The following is a 24371-nucleotide window of genomic DNA, read 5'->3' as shown; positions in this document are numbered from 1 at the left end:
CCCTTTCTCTCTTACACACACCGCCCCCCTCCCACACACACACTTACTGTAAAAATTCTATGAGATTAAACTATAATAGATAGCACAAACCAAAAGCCACATCAAAATGAGGGAAAATGTATTCTAAAAATAATGCATTTTCAATACAATTCACCTCGACTACTGTGGTAACTTCCAAACTATTCTCCCCCTTCTAATCCTACCTATAAAATGGTGCCAAAAGCAATCTCTGATCAATTACTATTTAGCTCAAAAAACTTCAGTGACAAAATACTTACACTGAAAACACAAAAAAATGAGTTGTTCTATGTATACACCCGGCATTTTGCTCAATAAGGAATATGTATATTTATTGAAGAAAACCTGCATATAAGTGGACCCATGCAATTCCAGTCCCTGTTGTTCAAGGGTCATCTGTATTACCCTTCCCCCAGCCCCATCTTCCCAGTATTTCCTAATACTAATAATCCACTCCACTCAGCAAACCTGTCTGAAGAAGCCACCCTGCTGGCAATTTATAGTAATAAAGACTAATGATAGTCACACCCTATTAGGAAGGAGTAGTCATTTATATTTAATTCATTTCCCAAAAGATTTTCTAAATACTGTCCCCTACCAATTGGGATTTAATCTCTCCCTCCCAGGAACATTTTGTTAATCAGTTCTTAACCAACACCCGAGTACTTTATTAGAATAAAAAGCAGAAAGTGACATTGCCTTACACTCAGCAGATGTTCAACACTTGTTAAATAAAAGAATAAATGAAGAACTAAGTTTTTTGAAATACATTTTTCAATTTAGAGATAACTCAGTTATAAGTATAACCAGTCATCTCTTTATTTCTTCCCTGAATCTCCTGCCTAAATCATATCATACCTAAATCATACCTTCTGTTTCCCAAAGGTCTATGGAAGAAAGATACTCTACCTAATAGCCAGTAGAATAAACACAACATTCTTCCTCAAACATGCTGCTAGTAAGGCTTCCCTGGTGGCGCAGTGGTTGAGAATCTGCCTGCCAATGCAGGAGACACAGGTTCGAGCCCTGGTCTGAGAAGATCCCACATGCCGCGGAGCAACTGGGCCCGTGAGCCACAACTACTGAGCCAGCCCGTCTGGAGCCTGTGCTCCGCCACAAGAGAGGCCGTGACAGTGAGAGGCCCGCTCACCGCGATGAAGAGTGGTCCCCGCTCGCCGCAACTAGAGAAAGCCCTCGCACAGAAACGAAGACCCAACACAGCCAAAACTTAAATAAATAAATAAATAAATAAATAAATGTAAAACAAACATACTGTTAGTAGCGCCAAACTAGTAACTGTGGTAGATAAAGGGAAAAAAGTCAATAGTGAATACATTAGGCCCCAGGATAGCAAAATGATAACTATGAGTTCCATAAAGTTGCCTTATCCTCTAGTTCAGTAACTTAGAACTAGAGAGTTTTTTCCTAATTTTTTAAACCTTAAGATTGTTTTTCAACTTAAATGTTCAATTGCAACCATGCAGTATTTATTAATCATTATAAACATACCACTTAAAAAAAAAGGAGCTTACAATTTAAAAAATTAAAAAAAAATAAACATACCACTGCCCAAATTATTTCAGCACAAACAATAATGAAAGCATGATGGCTCTATCAAAAGCCACTGACTGCACTGGCTTGACTCGTTTCTGCTAGGAGAACACTGGCACTGAATGGCACAAGCAACTCCAGTGTGAGAGACCAAGCACATGACTGGGAAGGTGACAGAGGATACGAAGGAAAGAAAGGCATGTATCAAGAACCCCTCCTCTCTGGGGGCAGGAGGGGAGGGATGGGCAGGGATCCACTGAAATCTACTCTAAAAGCCTTCTAATACTCAAACAAAATCATGCTGCCAGACTCCTGGTTTTGAGCCAGTTCGAATCCCACCTCTACTTCTGACAACTGAGAGACCTTAAGCAAAGTACTTACCCCCCAGCTCTTTCAGCTGTAAAATTATAATAACAGTAGCCACCACTTAGTGAACACCAACTTTATGCTAGGCACCAGACACACGGTACGTCCTTTAATTCTCACAATTAATCTACCAAGTAGGGATTATTTCCCTCATTTTCCAAAAAAAGAAAAACCCATGTTCTACCTATGCATGACTGTTTCCCAAAGGGATAATACTACCTATCTGACAAGGTCATATTGGGAATTAGAAGTAAATGCAAAGCACTTAGCATAGAAACTAGCACTTGCCACATGGTAGTAGAGCTCAGGAATTCATTATTATACAAGTGCACCTATCACTTGAATAAGTGATTCAATTGAACCGCAATGAAATACCACAAACAAGTTTTCCCTCACATCATCTACCATAAAAATGACTTTTAATTAGCAGTACTTCTGAAGAACCCAAGGCTTATAACTTTATAACTGCTTGAAATACCAGAATATCATCCATTCAATGTCAACACATACACACACACACACACACACACACACACACACACACTGTTTCTTAGTTGAAGATCAAAACGTATAATCCAAGGAAATAGAAAGCCCATTATGAAAGTGATATTTGACTTAAGTTGAACACCGAATATTAAATATTTTACTTTCAAGAGGATTATAGACCTCACATCTCAAGAGAGAAGGTGCTAATGAACAAATCTAACTTCCCAAAAGTAATTCCCAGAACCATCTGTTATCCTCAGTAGTCAGCAAACCATTTCCCAGAATTGACAATATATTGCCAAAATTTTAGTGAATTTTGCCAACATTTGCTGAGAAGAAAAAAGAATCATTCCAATTCTGGAAATAAATGCTACTTTCCAGCTTAGCCACAAAATAAGACCTCTTCTTCATTATTTCTTTTATCAGTATGTTAATACTGAAAATAAGTATAAAGAAATCACAAATAACCTTCTATCTGAAGGAAATTTAAAATACTAAACTCACAACCCTTGCCTTTAATTCTATGAGCTCAAGAAAATCTATGAGAATGGGTTTTTAAACCAATAATAAAAATCAAAGTTCCAAAGCCTTAATAATTGAATAAGAGGAGGGAAGCACAGAAACAACAGTCAGCATTAAAGAAGCCTTCTGAAAGTTAAGAAGTTAACCTCACTTTCAAGGTTTAAACTTTGCCCGTTAAAAGCAACACTTCACAAAGACTGACCAGTTCCCTACATCCCTCCACCCACCCAGTTTTACCATAAGCACGTACTTACCAGAGAGCACACTCAAACCTCCAGCAAAAGGCCACCAGAAATCACAAGGGCATTTGTGGGACCAGTGATACAGGAATGGGGAGGGGCAAGGGAAGAGCTAGAGTTCTGGGGAGGGAAGGGTACGTTGGGAGGAGACAACTGAAGCTAGCAACAATGGGAAACTGTGAATTTAAACCACAAAGGCTTCCCGCAGAACAGAGTAACAGGGAAAGGGCAATTCTTTTTACCACCTACCAGGAACTCAGCACTGACAATTCATGATAAAGCTAAAAACATGGAGCTTCCAACGAAACACAAAGTAAACTTAACAAACTAACCAAAAGTAACTTGAAAGGACACACCACAAACTTCATAAAGGCTTAAGAAAAACATTTAGGAGTCTGTTTCCTCCCGGAGCATTCCTGATGACAGAGGTCAGCAGTATAACAATAAGGTTTGCGGAGTGGCAGCTGCTTTCAAATGGAGGGCCAGCACTAAAAAAAGTCCTTTGCACGAAGTCAAAAGGAGCACTTGAAGACACTTTCGTAGTGCTTTTGAGAAAACCAAAACAGTGTCGTGTTTGAATCCTTAATTCATAATTCCAAGACTGTCTAGACTTAAATTGAATTAAATCATTTTAAGACGCAAAACTCTTCCAACTATCTTAAACAAGACACACTCTTAAAGAAAATTAATGTGTAAACTGAGAGGTTGGATTCAGGAATCAATTTTTAAAAGCTTGGACTCTCAAAGATTCCCAACCTGAAAGGCGAGGACAGTGAAAAATCTCCCCCCTTCTCTCAGGGAAGAGGCCAAATTATATCACCAAGAACAAACAGCAGGCAGAGTCCTACCCCCAAACATGTGATCATTCCACCCAGAACTCACATTTGCAGGCAGGGCACAAAGGCCCCAGAGGACCAATGCACACCCTTCTATGTACTACTCCCTGTTATAAAACAGCTTTATTGAAAGGAGTTGTTTTATAAGCATACTGATGAAAAAACTCATCAGCAGAATCCTTGCCAAATAGGAAGTTCTGTTGTATTTCTATAGGTTGAGAGAAAATGTATGGGTTGATTTTTTTAAAGATTTAATTAAGATTTATTGGCAAAATTAAACAAAAGCAGGCACTACCCAAAACTAATTAAGCTCTTACATTTTAACAATATACTAGTCTAAAGTAGTCCTTTCACAAGAAGGGAAGTGCCCAAATTAAAAAAAAAGAAAGAAAGAAAGAAAGAAACTATTGCTTTTCTTTTGCTAACCATTAGCATTCTAATTCAGGTCTCCTAGTGCTTGGTGGAGGGGGTGGTGGAGATGTTAGTGTCATTTCAAAATGTGAAACACAGGATTTCTACGATCAGTGCTAAATACAAAAAAAGAGTGTACAAATATCAAGGTCAAGCTCTCCAATCAAGTCCTTAAGAGATGGTTATATACTCCTTGTGGAACTAATCAAATAAAACTAAGAATACTGGGGCAACCCTGGTTACAATGCAACTAGGTAACATGACTTCTCATCTCAGCCAGGCAAGGGAGGCGATCCACAAGGAAATCTTACCTTATGAACTGTAATCTCTTTTGAAGCCCCTCAGAAAATACTTCATGCAAAACTCTCCTACATACTCACATTCTGCCTTGTATAAGTTATTTTTGGACATTTCTTATTTCCTTTTCAAGACTGCATAGGAGATTCTGTCTCATATAAAGAGAACCCTGTGTCAACCACTAGGCATCTCAACCCAAAATAAATTGAGTAACTACAGCTTTGTGCTAGATGAGTGCCAAATTGCTTATAGGAGTGTTTTTGTGGGCATGATTGCTAGGTCAAGATGTTGCAAGAAGGGGGACCACTTCCAGGGCTCGAGAGTGGGCTCTTGTCTAACACTCGGAAATGAATCCGAGGAGACACACATACTGACAAAAGCAAAAGACTTTACTGGGAAGGGGCGCCCGAGCAGAGAGCAACAGGGTAAGGGAACCTAGGAGAACTCCTCTGCCCCGTGGTTCACAGTCTCAGGTTTTATGGTAAGGGGATCAGTTTCCAGGTGGCCAATCATCTTGCTTGGCCCATATTCGGTCTGACTCAGGGTCCTTCCTGGTGGCACAGGCATGTCTCAGCTAAGATGGATTTCATCGTGAAGGTTTATGGGAGGTTGCCAGGACACATTGTCTCCTCCCTCCTCCTTCTGGCCCCTCCCAAATTTTTCCAGGTTAGTTTTACAAGACATACTATGGACTGGCGTGTCCTCCCTCCTTTCAGCTCCTCCCAAATTCTCCCGGTTAGTTTTCCACGGCAGAACCATGTTCTTCTTCAGGACCTCCTACCGTGAGACAATGCAGGCAAGCAGTTATCATCCTGCCTCCCCAGCCAAGGTGGGGAGTTTCAGTCAAGGGTTCCCAAACAAAGAGGGAGAATAACATATATGGGTTTAGATGTCATTTTTAAATGTTCAGGGATCCTGAAGTTGGATGACACTGGTTACAACAGTGAAGCTGAGCAGGAGCCTGCAGAGCCTTCCCAGGTACAAAAGCCGCTCCGTGTCTCAGTTTCTTGGTTGTAGAAAAAAGGCTTTAGTCTCCTAGGCCTTCCATGAGTTCCAAAGAGCAGCCTCATGCAATCAATGATTAGATTAGTCACAGGACTCCTGGTTCCTCCTGAAGGGATACTGATAACAATCTGATGCATATCTTCGAGCTGTTCTGCAGAAACTAAGACACACACACACACACACACACACACACACACACACACACACACACACACACCGACCTCCCAGGTAGAGAATGGTGACTACATCTAACCACAAGCACTAGACCCCAGACTATCTGGAACCAGAAGATTGATGACTGAGATTCCAGGAACATTACCCTGTTACCTCACCATCAACCAATCAGAAGAATGTCCATGAGTTGATCAGGCACCCTGCAACCCTCACCCATAATGTTGCCTTTAAAAAACCCTTCCCTGGGACTTCCCTGGCCGTCCAGCGGTTAAGACTTCACCTTCCAATGCCGGGGGTGCGGGTTCGATCCCTGGTCAGGGAGCTAAGATCCCACGTGCCTCGTAGCCAAAAAACCAAAACATAAAATAGAAGCAATATTGTAACAAATTCAATAAAGACTTTAAAAATGGTCCACATCAAAAAAACTTTAGACAAATAAAGCTTCCCTGAAAGTCACTGGGGAGTTCAGGTCTTTTGAGCACAACTGACTGTTCTCTTTGCTTGGCACCCTGCAGTAAATGCTGTGCTTTCCTTCATCACAACCTGGTATCAGCAGATTGGCTTTCCTAGGCTCCAAGCATGTGAACTCAAGTTCGGTTCAATAACAACAGTACTTTGTAAAACTGTGCTTCAACAAAACTTGTCCTATTTTTCAAGTACTTTGCAGGAAATGTTACACCATAAGAGTCCACCTTTGACTATACAGACAAAGACCTCTGAAAAAATATAAAAAATTTTAGCAGGGAGAAACTACTTCTAAGACTTGAATAAAACAATCAAGAGAAATCCTTGTGTGGGTGGGTGGGGTACGTGGGGGGGTGATATGGAAGAACATAGGCCGAAAACTCCCACTTGGTCACATCCACTATCCAGAGGGGTAGGGTACAGCAGAATGTTCAATTTAATAAGAGAATATTTTGCTTCTCTTAGAGCCATAAAAGAGAAACAGAATTTCTCTAAGAAAAACCAAGGTGACTCCCTCCTGGAGTAACCCCAAAAATCATTTTTGTTGGGTTTTATTTCTGAGATGCTAATGATAATGCTGATATTTGCGGAAAGGAAGGAGTTGAGTGGCTCCAGAGTAGGAGCCAGATTGGAAAATAAAAGTGTCTTGATTCTAGCACTCTAGGGAGCAGTGAGGAAATTTGGAGACTTTTAAATAAATTATGGAGGAATGAGGTGGGGAGGGGCAGAGTAAAGACTGCTTTATATCAAGTGGAAGCCCATGGAACAGTAGCATTTGACTCCTGGCTATGTGTTCACATGGGGGAAAAAAAAGCTTAAACTGGAGTTTGGAAAATGAAAATAAAATATGGACTTGATCTTAGTTAACAAGGAACCCAAGAGAAAATATTCTAGCCTTTGACTCTAGATTGTAAAGAAGAATATACTGGAAAGTCCATAGAAAACAATAAAAACTATATACCTAATTTGTATCTAGTTTATATTCTGAGATTTATTTAGTGTCAGTAAATAGCATATGTACCTTGAATAGCTGATTATTTTACTCAAGTACCCATTACTAAGAAGAGGTATAATGCAAAAAAGGAAGAGAGAAGAAAAAAAAAACCAAACAATTATGATCCTAAGGACATACTTCGGATAAACTCTGGCTGTTAACCACAGACCTAAGCAACAAACCATCCAAAAACAGTTCTGTGTATTTCTCACACAAATGGACTCTGAAAAAAGAGGAAAGGCAGTCAGGGGCCACTTATTTGAGTTTCTAATGTCATAATATCATTATCATTTAAATTCATATATTTAATTACATCTTGCATTATCCTAAAAATTATTTGAAATAGCACTATGTCATTATGAATATAGCCAACATATCTCTAGAACAATGGTTTAAAATTTCTTCAAAGAGACTGAAAGCTTCTAGAGAGGAGTAAGGATGTCAAATATCTCTCAAGCACCACAGAATCACCTAAATGCTAGTGAAACCTAGCAGGACTCTGTGGGGCTCTTGGGCCTGGAAGCCTTTCAAACAGTTGCTAATCAGGGAAGGGAGGGGATGCAGAGACAAGGGAGGAGCAGCCAACAAACAACAGTGTAGCCTTGGGGCAGGGTCCTCAAGGGATACTCATAATGATATCTTTGAGCTCTTTTACAGAACTAAAATCCCCAACAAATGGAAGATATTAGCATTCTTTATTCCATAGAAGGGCACAGTTTAATAACCTCCAGAAGCTCATCAGGAAACCACCTGGGGCCAGATTAAAGGAGTGCAGGCCCTTCACACACCCTGATCCTTATCAGCAACCCCACCCTTGAACCACTGCTGTAAAACTCCTCATCAGGAATTCCCTGGCGATTCAGTGGTTAGGACTCTTTGCTTTCATTGCTGAGGGCCCAGGTTCAACCCCTGGTCAGGGAACTAAGATCCCACAAGCTATGTGGCATGGTCAAAAAAAAAAAAAAAAATCCTCACCAAATTCCCCCACATTGGGACACACAGTTTTTCAGGGCACAAGTCTTCTGTGTCCCCCTTTGCCTGACAAAGCAATAAGGCTATTCTTTTCTACTTCACCCAAAACTCTGTCTCCAAGATTCAATTCGGCACCAGAGCGCAACTTCTAGAGCTCTTTCTTCTAGTGCTCTTACTCCAAATCTGTGAAGATTTAGGGCAGGCACATAATGAGAGGACTAAAGGACAGTGGTGACTGTGCCAAAATTTCAGGATGGCCACAAACTAAAATTGTGAATAAAATGAAGAGCAATTTGCTCCCAGTTCTGATAACACCTTGCTATGTCACTGAAATAATTATGCGTGTTAACTCAGAAGATTCTAAAGGCAAAAACTCTCCTTAAGAGGTTTCACAAGAACCAAATTGAGTCTACAGTTGTGCTATGCTGTCAGCAGAGTAATTTACATTTTGGGCAATATTTATCCTAAATCGTCTCTGGTCTTCTCTAGCTGTAGTGAAAGCCTCTGAGATTTCTACCACATTTCAGCATTTTATAACTGATTTGGGGTAGAGTTACTAATAATGTATTAAGATATACATGCTAGGGGAAATTCCCTGGTGGTCCAGTGGATAGGACTCCATGCTTCCACTGCCAGGGCCTGGGTTCAGTCCCTGGTCAGGGAACTAAGATACTGCAAGCCACGTGGTGCGGCCAAAATATATATATATATATATATATATATATATATATATATATATATATATATACACACACACACACACGTGCTAAATTTTTCCCCATGTTCAACTGAACCTTAATAACCACACCATCATTGGCACAGTGGTTAGGAATCTGCCTGCCAAAGCAGGGGACACAGATTCAAGCCCTGGTCAGGGAAAATCTCACATGCCGCAGAGCAACTGAGCCTGTGCACCACAACTACTGAGCCTGCACTCTAGAGCCCGTGAGTCAAAACTGTTGAGCCCGCATGCCACAACTATTGAAGCCCACATGCCTAGAGCCCGTGCTCCGCAACAAGAAAAGCCACCACAATGAGAAGCCCGTGCGCTGCAACAAAGAGTGGCCCCCACTTGCTGCAACTAGAGAAAGCCCACACACAGCAACGAAGACCCAATGCAGCCAAAAATAAATAAATAAAAATTTTTTTTAAATCCTTTAAAAAAACAAAGTCACACCATCATGCCAGGACAATTCAAGGGGGAAAGAACAGTCTCTTTAACAAACAGTACTGGGGACTTCCCTGGTGGCGAAGTGGATAACACTCCACGTTCGATCCCTGGTCAGGGAACTAGATCCCACATGCATGCCGCAACTAAGAGTTTGCACGTCACAACTAAGGAGCCCACCTGCCACAATTAAGGAGTCTACCTGCTGCAACTAAGGAGCCGGCGAGCCACAACTAAGGAGCCTGCCTGCCTCAACCAAGACCCAGCACAACCAAATAAATAAATTAAATAAATAAATATTTTTAAAAAAAATAGCGTTGAGGCTGTTACCCAAAAATTGGGTTCGCCTCTTGATGCATGTCCAGCCAAAAGACACAACCAAGCCAAAGACTGGGAGAAGGAAGGATTTATTACTTGCAGCAAGTAAGGAGAACACCAAGGATCTTTCCCAAAGCAGTGTCTCCCCAAATAGCAAAATTGGGAAAGTTTTAAGCTAAGAGTACATGCATATTCATGAAGGGACTTGGGCCAATGACAGAGTCCAAGCTTTAGTTGACTGAAGTCACAAGGGTCAGAAAAGGTCAACATAATCATCCCTCAAGTTCCAGCTTTTCTGGTGGTTGAGCACTTCATGCTAATCTTTACCACTGAAACAGAACTGGGAGTCTTTACAACTGATACATTATCTTTGCTATTGTTACTTCTCTTGTCTGACAACTGGTCTGCTTATTTTTGCATTCTTTTGTTCCCTTAAGATCACTAATTACTGAGACTTGTTCAAGGACTAGCACTGTGACCAGGCTTAGATCATAAAATGGCTTAGGCCAAAAATGGCTACTCTTATATCAAGAAAGCCATGCCTGGTTCTCTTTCTCTGGGGAACCCCAACCCTATCTGCTTACAAGGGAACTGGATATCCATATGCAAAAAAATGCAGCTGGACTCCTATCTCATACCATATGAAAAAAAATTAACTAAAAACGGATCAGGGACTTCCCTGGTGGTCCAGTAGGTAAGACTCCATGCTTCCGATGCAGGGGGCCCAGGTTCGATCCCTGGTCAGGCGGGAAACTAGATCCTGCATGCATGCCACAACTAAGAGTTTGCATACCACAACTAAGAAGCCCCCATGCCGCAACTAAAGATCTGGCGTACCACAATTAAACAGGCCACAACGAAGATCCCACATGCAGCAAATAAGACCCAGCACAGCGAAAATAAATAAATAAATAATTTTAAATAAATAAATAAAAATGGGTCAGATATCTAAATAAATGAGCTAAAACTATTAAAACTTTTAGAAGAAAGTTTAAGCATACAACTTCATGATTTTGGGTTAGGCAAAGTCCTCTTAGATATGACACAAGCAGCAAAAGGAAAAATAGATAAATTTGACGTCATAACAATTAAAACTTTTATGTTTTAATGGACACCATCAAGAAAGTAATAAGATGGGGCTTCCCTGGTAGCACGGTGGTTAAGAATTCGCCTGCCAATGCAGGGGACACAGGTTCGAGCCCTGCTCCGGGAAGATCCCACATGCCACGGAGCAACTAAGCCCATGCACCACAACTACTGAGCCTGCGCTCTAGAGCCTGCAAGCCACAACTACTGAGCCCGTGTGCCACAACTACTGAAGCCTGCGCCTAGAGCCGTGCTCCACAACAAGGCAAGCCACCGCAATGAAAAGCCCATGCACCACAACGAAGAATAGCCCCCGCTTGCCACAACTAGAGAAAGCCCACACGCAGCAACAAAGACCCAATGCAGCCTAAAATAAGTTAATTAAAAAAAAATTTTTTTAAGTAATAAGATAACCAAAAAAATGGGAGAAAATATTTGCAAATTACATTTCTGATAAGAGACTTGTATCTAGAATAGATGAAGAATACTTACAACTGAATAATAAAAGCAATCCAATTTAAAAATGGGTATTTCTTAAAACCTCAATTTAAAAAAAGTTCTGAATAGACATTTCTCCAAAGAAGATACACAAATGAATAAGCACATGAAAAGCTGCTCAACAATACAGTATGGAAATAGTCAAGAGGAGTGACTTTACAGTGAAGAAACCTGACAGCCAGTGCCTCAGGCAGGTGATCAAGGTCAATATCAACAATGATAAATCATGTTGACAACATTTACCCTTGATATGATGTGATGAGAATGATACTATATATCTGGATCTTCCACCCAAAAACCCATAACCCCAGTCTAATCATGAGAAAAGTATCAGATGAATTCCAATGGAGGGGCATCCCACAAAATACTTGACCAGTAGTAGTCCAAACTGTCCAGGTCATCAAAAATAATCAAAGTTTGCAAAACCATTATAACCAAAAGGAGTGGTGATAAGTAATGCAATGTGGAATTTTAGATGTGGACTTAAACAGAAAAATAACTAAGCTGGGATGAAGTGAGAGAGTAGCATTGACATATATACACTACCAAATGTAAAATAGCTAGTGGGAAGCAGCTACGTGGCAAAGGGAGATCAGCTCGGTGCTTTGTGACCACCTAGAGGGGTGGAATAAAGAGGGTGGGGAGGGAGACACAAGTCGGAGGGGATATGGGGATATACGTATGCATATAGCTGATTCACTTTGTTATACAGCAGAAACTAACACAACACTGTAAAGCAATAAAGATATTTTTTTTAAAAACTGGGGCTTCCCTGGTGGCGCAGTGGTTGAGAGTCTGCCTGCCGATGCAGGGGACACGGGTTCGTGCCCCGGTCCGGGAAGATCCCACATGCGGCGGAGCAGCTAGGCCCGAGAGCCATGGCCGCTGAGCCAGCGCATCCGCTGCAACGGGAGAGGCCACAACAGTGAGAGGCCCGCATACCCAAAAAAAAAAAAAAAAAAAAAAAAAAAATGAAGACATCTTAACAAACTATGGGCTTTGGTTAATAATGTTTCAATATTGGTTTATTAACTGCAACAAATGTGCCACACTAGTGTAAGATGTTACTAATAGGGGAAACTGTGGAGAGACACAATAGGGTAACTCTCTACTACTGAAAGGAAGCGGGACCCTGTGAGGCCCACCTGGGTATAAATCCTTTCCATGTCCCCTGTTTCCTGTTTGTAGGAAACAGGCTTCATTCAGCCACCTTGACTTTCCCTGAGTTCCAAAGGGCAGATTCAAACAGTTGCTTATCAGGGAAGGGAGTGAATGCAGAAACAAAGGAGGAGCAGTTAAGAAACAACAGTGCAGGGACATCCCGGGTGATCCAGTGGTTAAGAATCCGCCTTCCGATGTATGGGATGTGGGTTCAATCCCTGGTCAGGGCCACAGCTAGAGAGAAGCCCGTGCGCTGCAATGAAAGATCCCGCATGCCGCAACTAAGACCCGATGCAGCCAAATAAATAAAAAAATATTTTAAAAAAAGAAAGAAACAGTGCAGCAATAAAAGCAGGGTCCTGGTTCCTCCTCAAGGAATATACATAATAATACCTTTGAGGGCTTCTGTAGGAAATAAGGCCCCCACCCTAGGTAGAGGAGGGTAACTTCAGGCTGTGCACAAGATTCTTGGAACACCACCCTGTTACTTCACTACCAACCAATCAGAAGAAAGCCTGCACACAAACTAAGGAAGACTGACCTCCTCCCCAAATGATTCTCCCTTAAAACACTTTCATGGGGCTTCCCTGGTGGCACAGTGGTTAAGAATCCACCTGCCAATGCAGGAGATACAGGTTCGAGCCCTGGTCCAGGAAGATCCCACATGCCGCAGAGCAACTAAGCCTGTGCACCACAACTACTGAAACCCACGCGCCTAAAGCCCGTGCTCAGCAACAAGAGAAGCCACCGCAAGGAGAAGCCTGCGCACCGCAACGAAGAGTAGCCCCTGCTCGTCACAACTAGAGAAAGCCCACGTGCAGCAACGAAGACCCAATGCAGCCATAAATAAACAAACAAACAAATAAATAAATAAATAGAACACTTTCATGGTTAAGCAGAATCGTCAGAGTTGGTTTTTAGGCACAGGTCTGCCATCTCCCCAGATTGCCAGCCTCCTGAATAAAGTAACCTTTCCTTTCCAACCAACATGTCTGTCAAGTATCAGCTTTTGAGCAGTGAGCGAGCAGCAGAATCTGAATTTGGTAACACTATTTGCTCAATTTTTCTATAAATCTATAACTGTTCTAAAAAATAAACTGCTTTTTATTAGCTTGTTAATAATTAATAATTTTTAAAAAACATGGTTAAATTAAACAAAGAAATGAAAATCAAAACCACCTCTTCACACCAAAATGGCTAAAATAATAAGGGTTAACAAGAGTGGAAAGAAATCTGAATCTTCCTGCACTGCTGTTGGAAATGTAAAATGGTACAGCCACTGTAAAAAACAGCCTGGTAGATCCTCAAAAGATTAAACATAGAGTTGCCATATGACCCAGCAATTCTATTCCTAGAGATAGATAGGTAGGTAGGTAGGTTAGGTAGGTAGGTGGGTAGGTAGAGAGATAATCTCCAAGAGAAATTAAAACATATGTTCACTTAAAAACTTGTACATGGGGCTTCCCTGGTGGCGCAGTGGTTGAGAGTCCGCCTGCCGATGCAGGGGACGCGGGTTCGTGTCCTGGCCCGGGAAGATCCCACATGCCGCGGAGCGGCTGGGCCCGTGAGCCATGGCTGCTGAGCCTGTGCGTCCGGAGCCTGTGCTCCACAACGGGAGAGGCCACAACAGTGAGAGGCCCGTGTACAGCAAAAAAAAAAAAAAACTTGTACATGAATGTTCATAGCAGCATTATTCATAATAGCCAAAAAGTGGAAACAACCCAAATGTATATCAACTGATAAATTGATAAATAAAATGTGATATATTCATACCATAGAACAGTATTCTGTCATTATAAGAATGAAGTACTAATACATGCTACAACATGAATAAACCTTGAAAATATCATGCTAAGTGAAAAAGGCCAGTCACAAGGACCACCTATTGTACGATTCCAATTATATGAAATATCCAGAATAGGCAAATTACAGAGATAGAAAGTAGATTAATGGTTGCCTAGGACTGAGAGGAGGTGTGAAAGAAATAGAAAGTGACTGCTAATAGATATACCATTAATTTTGGAGGTGATAAAAATATTCTAAAATTAATTGTGGTGATGGTTGTTCAACTCTGTAAAGATATTAAAAACTACTGAATTGTAAAACTTTAAATGGATGAATTGTGTGGTATGTGAATTATATCTCAATAAAGCTATTATTTTAAAAAATCACAGTTTTCCTCTTTGCAAAACAAGGACACTGTTCCATGTCTGTGGTTTAAATTAGGTTCCCATAAACAACAGCAGCTGTCACCTGGTAAAACTAGATGGCTTCAAATGCTTGGCAAACAACTTATGTGTGTATGAGATTTTGAATAGCTGTTTTTAAAGAATACATAAGCAAGAAAATCAGGCTGTCAGGGCATTCTTACTGTCTGACATTATCATTTAGTTCAGGACAGAATGCAATCACCATTTCTCTAATCAAGAAGTCAACAGTACTGATTACATGTATGTCCAAAGTGAATGGACACAGATAATTCACTGTGACAAAAATAAGGCTGAAAATGACACCAACATGTCACAGCAGCAAAAGTCAGAGTACAAGTGTTACGTTTGGGTGGAAAGACAGAACAAGGCAGCCTGAAACGACACTTGCTGGGCACACCCTTTGCTAAACAATTACAAACATTTCCCTACATGTCTGTAGAAATCCTTCCTGTTGCTTTTTGGGCAAATTTCCCCAGAGTACTCTCAGAAGCTGACTTAAAACCGTCTGTTGGAAAAACAATCTGACTGTGCTCAAGGTGCAAAGAAAGCAGAGAACTAATGAACCTTTGGTGAGTGAAAAGGGGGACAAAAGGATAGGGGGAAAAGATGGGCAAGTATTTACCTTCATTAAAGAGACTTAAACACCACTCCCGAGTTGGTGATCTGAACTGGGAACACGGGAAAAGGGAGACATGACAGCATGGTATTAATGGTTTGGGAAAGGAACTGGTCCTTTGTGCCACTTTATTTTCTTTCCTTAAACAAAGAATTTAAATGTCCAGTTCACAGAGAGAAAAAATAGATGACCAATAAAGATAAGGAAAATGTCCTATCTCATTCATATTAAAGAAATGTAAAAGAAAAGTACTATCACCTTTTGTATCTCAGAATGCCAAGTATTTAAAAGTTTGGTGAAACCAGAGCAGGTGAGGGTGAGGGGAGGGGTAAATTCTCATTCACTCCTGGTAGAAATAAAATTAATTTGGTGGTATTTCTCAATTTAAAATGCTTATACCGGGGCTTCCCTGGTGGCGCAGTGGTTGAGAGTCCGCCTGCCCATGCAGGGGACACGGGTTGATGCCCCAGTGCGGGAAGATCCCACATGCCCTGGAGCGGCTAGGCCCGTGAGCCATGGTCGCTGAGCCTGGGCGTCCAGACCCTGTGCTCCGCAACGCGAGAGGCCACAACAGTGAGAGGCCCGCGTACCGCAAAAAAAAAAAAAAAAAAAAAAAAATGCTTATACCCTTTGTTTCAGCAATTCAATTTCCAGAAATTTACCCTGCAGTTTGCAAAGATAATGTAGAAAGATATTACAGTTGCACTGTTTGTAATAAGTAAAAACTAAATGTCTGTCAATAGGAGATTGGTTAAATTATGGTAAGTCTCATTTGGGAATATTTACAGATGAAATAATATGTAAGAAATTTACTTCAAAATAATTATGGGTTGACTAAGGAGGAGTGGGGGAAGGATAGATGAAACACAACTTACCATGTATTTAATAGTTCATGAAGCTGGTGATGGGTACAGATGAGTTCAACACACTCTTCTCCTTACATTTGTATATGTTTGAAATTTTCCATAATAAAAACATACAAATGTATAAACAACCTCACTGAAGGGGGTAGTGGATAAAGGTACTGACCTAAGCAACTATGGAAATGACTGGAGTTTTTAACACTAACGGCAAAGAAACTGAATGTTACCACTGCCATTCTAGCTAGTACAGATGCTTCCCACAGGTGTACAAGTTAACAATTCTGAAAAACACTATACATGTATACTGGAATTGAACAATTAAGTAAATGAATGGGAGATAGTGGAAGGTTTCTCACGTTTGGAATGGGAAGTTACAGATAAGACAGAGGAAAAGGCTAAAATTATCCATGTGGTAACAGATTAGAGTTGGAGTATAAACTTGTGTTTAGCTTAATAAAGATACAGATGGGGGACCTCCCTGGCAGTCCAGTGGTTAAGACTCTGCGCTTCCAATGCAGGGGGTGTGGGTTCGACCCCCGGTCAGGGAACTAAGATCCCACATGCTGCATGGCGTGGCCAAAAAATAAAACACTTTTTAAAAATAAATAAATAAAGATGGTTACATCTAGAAATATTTACAGATGTGTATATGTATACACGCATATATTTACTTGCTGTCAGCTGAGAATGTTTAGAATCAATGACACACCAGTTGCAACAAGCACACCTAGACCTGACATCTTAGTTTCAAATACTATTCTCCAATAAAGGAATCCAAGGTTCCTTGGAGAAATGGCTAATTCTAGGCCTGGGACAGGAAATACATGAGATGAGCCTGGAGCATCTTATAATGTCAAAAAGTAAGGAAATGCTAAAAACAAAACACAACAAATATCTTAAATTGATAGAGGTATATCAAAGGGACACAGGAGACAACCAAAGGAGTGCCCAATGGCCAAATCTGAAACAATTTGAGAAGAAAAAGAAAGTAATATTGGGTTATAGGCTAAAGAATAAGATAAATATCTATGAGTCCATACCAATTTAAAGAAATGTATTCCTGGGGAATTCCCTGGTGGTTCAGTGGTTAGGACTCCACGCTTTCACTGCAGGGGGCATGGGTTCAATCCCTGGTTGGGGAACTAAGATCCCGCATGCTGCGCAGTGCAGCCAAAAAAAAAAAATGTTTTTTTTGAAGTATAGTTGATTTACAATGTTGTGTTAGTTTCTGGTGTACAGCAAAGTGACTCCATTTTTTATATATACATATATATATTCTTTTTCATATTCTTTTCCATTATGGTTTATCCCAGGATATTGAATATAGTTCCCTGTGCTATACAGTAGGACCTTGTTTATCCATTCTAAATGTAATAGTTTGCACCTACCAACCCCATACTCCCAGTCCATCCCTCTCCCTCCCGCTTCCCTTTGGCAACCATAAGTCTGTTCTCTATAAGTCTATTTCTGTTTTATAGATAGGTTCATTTTGCCATATTTTAGATTCCACATATAAGTGATATCATATGGTATTTGTCTTTCTCTTTCTGACTTGCTTCACTTAGTATGATAACCTCTAGTTCCATCCATGTTGCTGCAAATGGCATTATTTCGGTCTTTTTTATGGCTGAGCAGTATTGCATTGTGTATATGTACCATATCTTCTTTATCCATTCAACTGTCAATGGACATTTCAGTTGTTTCCATGTCCTGGCTACTGTGAATAGTGCTGCTATGAACATAGGGTTGCATGTAACTTTTTTTTTTGTTTTGCAGTACGCGGGCCTCTCACTGTTGTGGCCTCTCCCGTTGCGGAGCACAGGCTCCGTATGCGCAGGCTCAGCGGCCATGGCTCACGGGCCCAGCCACTCTGCGGCATGTGGGATCTTCCTGGACCGGGGCACGAACCCGTGTCCCCTGCATCAGCAGGCGGACTCTCAACCACTGCGCCACCAGGGAAGCCCTGCATGTAACTTTTTGAATTATAGCTTTCTCTGGATATATGCCCAGGAGTGGGATTGCTAGATCATATGGTAATTCTATTTTTAGTTTTCTGAGGAACCTCCATACTGTTTTCCATAGTGGCTGCACCAACTTACATTCCCACCAACAATGTAGGAGAGTTCCACACCCTCTCTAGCATTTGTTATTTGTAGACATTTTAAGGCTGGCCAGTGTGAGGTGGTACCTCATTGTAGTTTTGAATTGCATTTCTCTAATAATTAGTGATGTTGAGCATCTTTTCATGTGCCTACTGGCCATCTATATGTATTCTTTGGAGAAATGTCTATTAAGGTCTTCTGCACATTTTTCAGTTGAGTTATTTGTTTTTTTTATTGTTGAGCTGTAGGAGCTCTTTGTATATTGTGGAAATTAAGCCCTTGTCTGTTGTATCATTTATAAATATTTTCCCCCATTTTGTAGGTTGTCTTTTCGTAAAAAAAAAATAAAAATTTTTAACAAAAAATTTAAAAAATAAATAAAATTGGCAACTGCCTAGAAAACAAACTTAGGGGAAAGGAGTAGGGGAGGGATAAATTAGGAGGTTGGGATTAATAGCTATACACCACGATATATAAAATAGATAAAGAACAGGGTCCTACTGTATAGCACAGGGAACTATATTCAATATCTTATAATAACCTATAATAGAAAAGAATCTGAAAAAGAAAAAATATATAGATATATATAAAACTGAATCATTTTGCTGTACAACAGAAACTAACACAACATTGTAAATCAACTATACTTCAATAAAAATTAATTAATTAAAATGGCCAGGGCTTCCCTGGTGGCTCAATGGTTAAGAATTCGCCTGCCAATGCAAGGGACACAGGTTCGAGCCCTGGACCGAGAAGATCTCACATGCCGCAGAGCAACTACTGAACACCACAACTACTGAGCCTGTGCTCTAGAACCTGTGAGCCACCACTACTGAAGCCTGTGCACCTAGAGCCCATGCTCTGCAACAAGAGAAGCCACAGCAATGAGCCCGTGCACAGCAATGAAGACCCAACGCAGCCAAAAATAAAATAAGTAAAATAAATAAATTTTTTTTAAAAATGGCCAATTGCGAATAAAGTCAATATTTGTTTACCTAAAAAAAGTATATTAAATTAAGATAATAGGGACTTCCCTGGTGGCGCAGTGGTTAAGAATCTGCCTGCCAATGCAGGGAACAAGGGTTCGATCCCTGGTCCGGGAAGATCCCACATGCCTTAGAGCAACTAAGCCCATGTGCCACAACTACTGAGCCCATGCGCCACAACTACTGAAGCCCACACACCTACAGCCTATGCTCCTCAACAAGAGAAGCTACCGCAATGAGAAGCCCACACACCGCAACGAGAGAAAGCCCACACACAGCAATGAAGACCCAATGCAGCCAAAAAATAAACTTCTAAAAAAAGAAAAACAAAATTTTTAATTAATATAATAAAATAAAATTACCAACTGCCACCCTATCTCCTTACCCTGCCTTAGTTTTTTTAATTGTACTTATCACTACCAGACATTACTCATTATCTACCTTCCCCATTAGAATGTAAGCTCCATAAGGCAAGGGCTTTCTTTATCTTATTTGCTACTGTATCTCCAGAGTCTAGTACACTATGTGGACACATAGTGGGCATGCCATAAATAACTTGCTGAATGAATAAATGATTAGGGTGTTAGGTGAAAAGAGCAGATTATAACAGTATTTTCAAAAATATTTCATTTTTATAAAATCAAGCAAAATGGAAAACAAAAGCTACTATACACGCGCAGAGTCAATTCTCATTACATGGATTCCTCATATGCCAATTTTCCTACTCACTAAAATAATTTGTAACCTCAAAATCAATATTTGCAACACTTCTGTGATCACTCATGGACATGTGAATGCACAGAATGGTGAAAATTTTGAGTTGCCTGAGGTGCACATTCCCAACTAGGTCAAAGCCTGAAGGCAATACTCAGCCTTCTGTTTCAGCTCTCATACTACTAACTAGTGTCCTTTTAGTGGTTTATTTAGTACAACATTTTTCACATTTTTGTGCTTTTGGTTGGTGATTTCACTGTTTAAAATAACCCCCAAGTGTAGTACTGAAGTCTATTGTTTCTAAGTGCAAGAAGGCTGTGATGTGCCTTCTGGAGAAAATATGTGTGTTAGATAAGGTTCATTCAGGCATAAGTCACAGTGCTATTCACCATGAGTTCAATGTTAGTGAATCAATAATATATATTAAATAATGTGCCTTTAAAAAAACACACATAAAACAAGGTTACATGTTGATTAGTTAACAAAAATGGGACCAGAGACTCATAGGAACCTAATCCTGTATTTCCCCTAGGAGCAATGATTCAGTATTCATTAATTCAGTGTTTGCTGTGATGCTATAGAACATATTAGCACAAATAATAAATCTGTGCGTATTTGTACATGTAAAATTAAATTAAAAGGTCAGAGAGATTATATACCATTATACCATGAGGTTAACATAGTTATTGTTAATATAATCTTTGGGTGGGAAGATTATAAAGTATTCTTATTTTTTCCTTATTTGTATTTTCTATTTTTTCTTTTACAATGAAAATATTTTTTGTTAGAAGAAAAAACTGAGTTGCTGCTAATATTTTAAAATAAGAATTATAGTAGTAAACATTCTATGGTAGCCAAAGGAATATAAAAACAGGAAAAGAGGGCTTCCCTGGTGGCGCAGTGGTTGAGAGTCCGCCTGACGATGAAGGGGACACGGGTTCGTGCCCCGGTCCGCGAGGATCCCACATGCCGCAGAGTGGCTGGGCCCGTGAGCCATGGCCGCTGAGCCTACACGTCCGGAGCCTGTGCTCCGCAACGGGAGAGGCCACAACAGTGAGAGGCCCACGTACCACGAGAAAAAAAAAAAAGCAGGAAAAGAACAGTGATTTTAAATAATTAAAGTGTAAATTTATAGCTCTCCTCTTAACTTTTTAACCTGGATCTTCTAAATGAAACCTCGTATGTGCAAATACACATGTAAGCCTATACACTTCTCCCTGATTAGTGATTAACAGACGACTCAAATACTAACAGTTTGAAACTCACTCATTTATAATTATAAAATTTTAGAGTAGAAATAATCTTTGGAGAACTTAAAGTTTCTAATCTAATGCAAGAAAATTTTTTGTAATCTTTTTTACAAGAGGTCACCCAGCCCCTAACAGACTATGTTCAAGAACAGAAATCACATCATCTTATAAGGCCATACATTTTAATTTCCACCCACTGCTCTTAGTTCAATCTCTGATCAAAAACAGAGGAGATCTACTATTTCCTCTTTACATATGCCTTTCAAATTATATAAGACAAAACTCATGTGTTCCCTTAGTCGCCCTTTCCAGGCTAAATACTCTAGTACAACCAAGACTCGGAGCAGTTCACAACTTTATTCATCCCCTCATGTAATCCCCACTCTTTTAAGTATGCACTGGATCTGCTGACTTGCTTCTAACAAAATATAGCAAACGTGATGGGATGTCATTTGCAAGATTAGATTAGACTCTGGCTTCCATCTTCTTCACTGTCATGGAAGCCAGCTGCCATGTTGTATGGAGAGTCCCACAAGGCAAGGAATTGAAGGATGCCTCAGCCAACAAGCTAGAAAGGAACTAAGGTCCTCCGTCAGTTAACCCGTGAGAAGCGGAATCATGCCACAGGAGAGGCAGAACTTGGAAGCTGATCCTCCCCCAGTTGAGTCCTCAGATGAAATCAAAGCTCCTGTTAAAAACTTGTTTACAAGGACTTCCCTGGCGGTGCAGTGGTTAAGAATCCACCTGCCAATGCAGGGGACACAGGTTCGATCCCTGGTCCCAGAAGATCCCACATGCCACGGAGCAACTAAGCCCATGCACCACAACTACTAAGTCCGTGCTCTAGAGACCGCAAGCCACAACTACTGAAGCCCACACACCTAAACCCCATGCTCTGCAACAAGAGAAGCCACCACAATGAGAAGCCGGCCCACCACAACAAAGAGTAGACCCTGCTCTCCGCAACTAGAGAAAGCCCACACACAGCAATGAAGACCCAAAGCAGCCAAATAAATAAATAAATAAATAAATAACTTGATTACAGCCTATGAGAGACACACTCTGATTCCTAACTCACAGAAACACAGATAACAAATATTTGCTGCTTTAAGTTGCAAAATTTTGAGGTAATTTGTTATGCAGCAATAGATGAATAATACACTAGTAATTTCACTTCTCATCATAGCCTAGAAAAATTCTCACACATGTATCTTCCTTAATTAGAGGAAAACTGAAAACAAGTTAAATGTTCATCAAAGGGGAATGAATAAATACAATGTGATACAGTCTTAAGATTTAATGCTATGTATCATTTTAAAAATGGAATATACAAGGTAGATCTCTAAGGGTGAAAAAAAGGACTGATAACTTATCTACTGCATTTGAATGAATGGAGCAGAGTTTTAGGTCCTAGCTAAGAGTCTGGGAATGATTTAATAATGATTAGAACTTTAAAAACCGAGCAAATGAAAAAAGCAAGGCAATTATGCTTAGGAAAATGAAAAATTGTATAAGAAAAGAATTATCTGGAAAGGGCGGGCCACAGTGACCCAGGAAGCAGCGAGGCAGCGGGCTCCTGAGCGGGAGTCCATGTGGGTGCCGGCCAGCAGGGAGCAGCGCCAGGTCGCCATGGCAGAGCTGCAGCAGCTCCTGGTGCAGGAGGCGGTAGACTCTATGGTGAAGAGTCTGGAGAGACAGAACATCTGGGAAAGACGCAGGGCCTCATGTCCCACTGCATCGCCGTCTGTTGTGAGGACAGCCAGGCGTCCATGCAGCAAGTGCACCAGTGCATTGCGTGCTGCCATGCACCTCTGGCTCAAGCCCAGGCCCTGGTGACCAGCGAGCTGGAGAAGTTCCAGGATGGTCTGGCCCGGTGCACTATGCATTGCAACGACAAAGCCAAAGATTCAATAGATGCAGGGAGTAAAGAGCTTCAGGTGAAGCAGCAGCTGGAGAGTTGCGTGAACAAGTGTGTGGATGACCACATGAACCTCACCCCAACCATGACCAAGAAGATGAAGGAGTGTCTCTCGTCCATTGGGAAATAGATGTCTGCTATTGGCCATTGGGGCTGAAGGCAGGAATCTGTTTAAAAAGAGGAATGGGGATTTGAGTTTTCTAAGGAAAGTTTATGAATGAGGAAATTAAGGATGGCTGCAAGTTTAAGGCCTATGTCACTTGCCTCTGGACACTGGTTCCCTTGTGTTTGAATCCTAGAAAGTGAAAAAAATTGGTGCTAAAATTTGGGTCAGAGATAGCACAAGATAGCACAGGAGAGTTTTTGTGAGCCTGAATTTCATGTGGCAAGTGCTTATCCTGGCACAGATACTATGAGCTGTTTACCAGAAGGATCACTACAACATTTTCCACAAACTGGAAATAAAACAAAATCCATGAGGTCACTAATTTAGAAGGGGGCTTCTGGGGATCTGTTTTGCTTGGTTTTGTTTTATATACAAGGGCATGAAGTTACTTTAAGATGTAGAGTTGGGGGAGGTAGTTTGGATAAAAACTTTGAAAGGGTCCTTGCAGGTATTCATTTCTGGCCGTCAAAATGTGGATGCGCATTTCTTAAAATTCTCACACATGACATCTTTCAGCCTGGAGACCCTGTAAAAATATAAGAAGCGCTATCACACTAGTAGGGGAAGCAAACTTTCCCTCTAACTGGCAGCCATGATGAGCCCTGAGGCTGTCTGCAGCAGAGCCAGCCGAATCACAAGACAATCTTGCAGTGACACTCACCCTTGAAGGGAAATGGAATTTTGATTGTGCTATATGCTAGTATTCAGGAATGAACAGCGAAAGATGAATTGTTAGCTGCTTAATTAAGAGAGTTATGAAGTACTGGCTTTGGAAAAATCTGGTTTTCATAAAACAAAATAGAATGAAAGCCTAAACCCAGTATTGCTTACTTTGCCCCCTGTAATAACAAAGCTCTGTTGAAACAAACCCTTGGCAACATGAAGGTCAAAGGAGAAAAAGTAAGCAACTCAGGGGCAAGCTGTGACTCTTTTAGAGCAAAAAATGGGACACAGCCCCCCGCCCCCGTTACCAAATACC

General features: G+C 40.8%; 1 protein-coding gene and 1 pseudogene across 1 annotated transcript in view; one reads left to right on the top strand and one right to left on the bottom strand.

Annotated features, from left to right (window-relative positions):
* Positions 1-23320, bottom strand: part of USP54 (ubiquitin specific peptidase 54) — a 109918-nt gene extending 86598 nt beyond the window's left edge. Inside the window, exon 1 of the mRNA XM_060034788.1 lies at positions 23305-23320. The gene's annotated coding sequence lies outside the window, so the exon portion shown is untranslated. The remainder of the gene's footprint in view (positions 1-23304) is intronic.
* On the top strand, positions 22938-23356 carry LOC132439925 (protein FAM136A pseudogene; annotated as a pseudogene).
* The last annotated feature ends 1015 nt before the right edge of the window (positions 23357-24371 follow it).

Source organism: Delphinus delphis, chromosome 16 (assembly GCF_949987515.2).
Source record: "Delphinus delphis chromosome 16, mDelDel1.2, whole genome shotgun sequence".
Lineage (NCBI taxonomy): Eukaryota > Metazoa > Chordata > Mammalia > Artiodactyla > Delphinidae > Delphinus > Delphinus delphis.
Note: the sequence above shows the minus strand (reverse complement) of the source record. Positions and strands in the feature narration are given on the sequence as shown.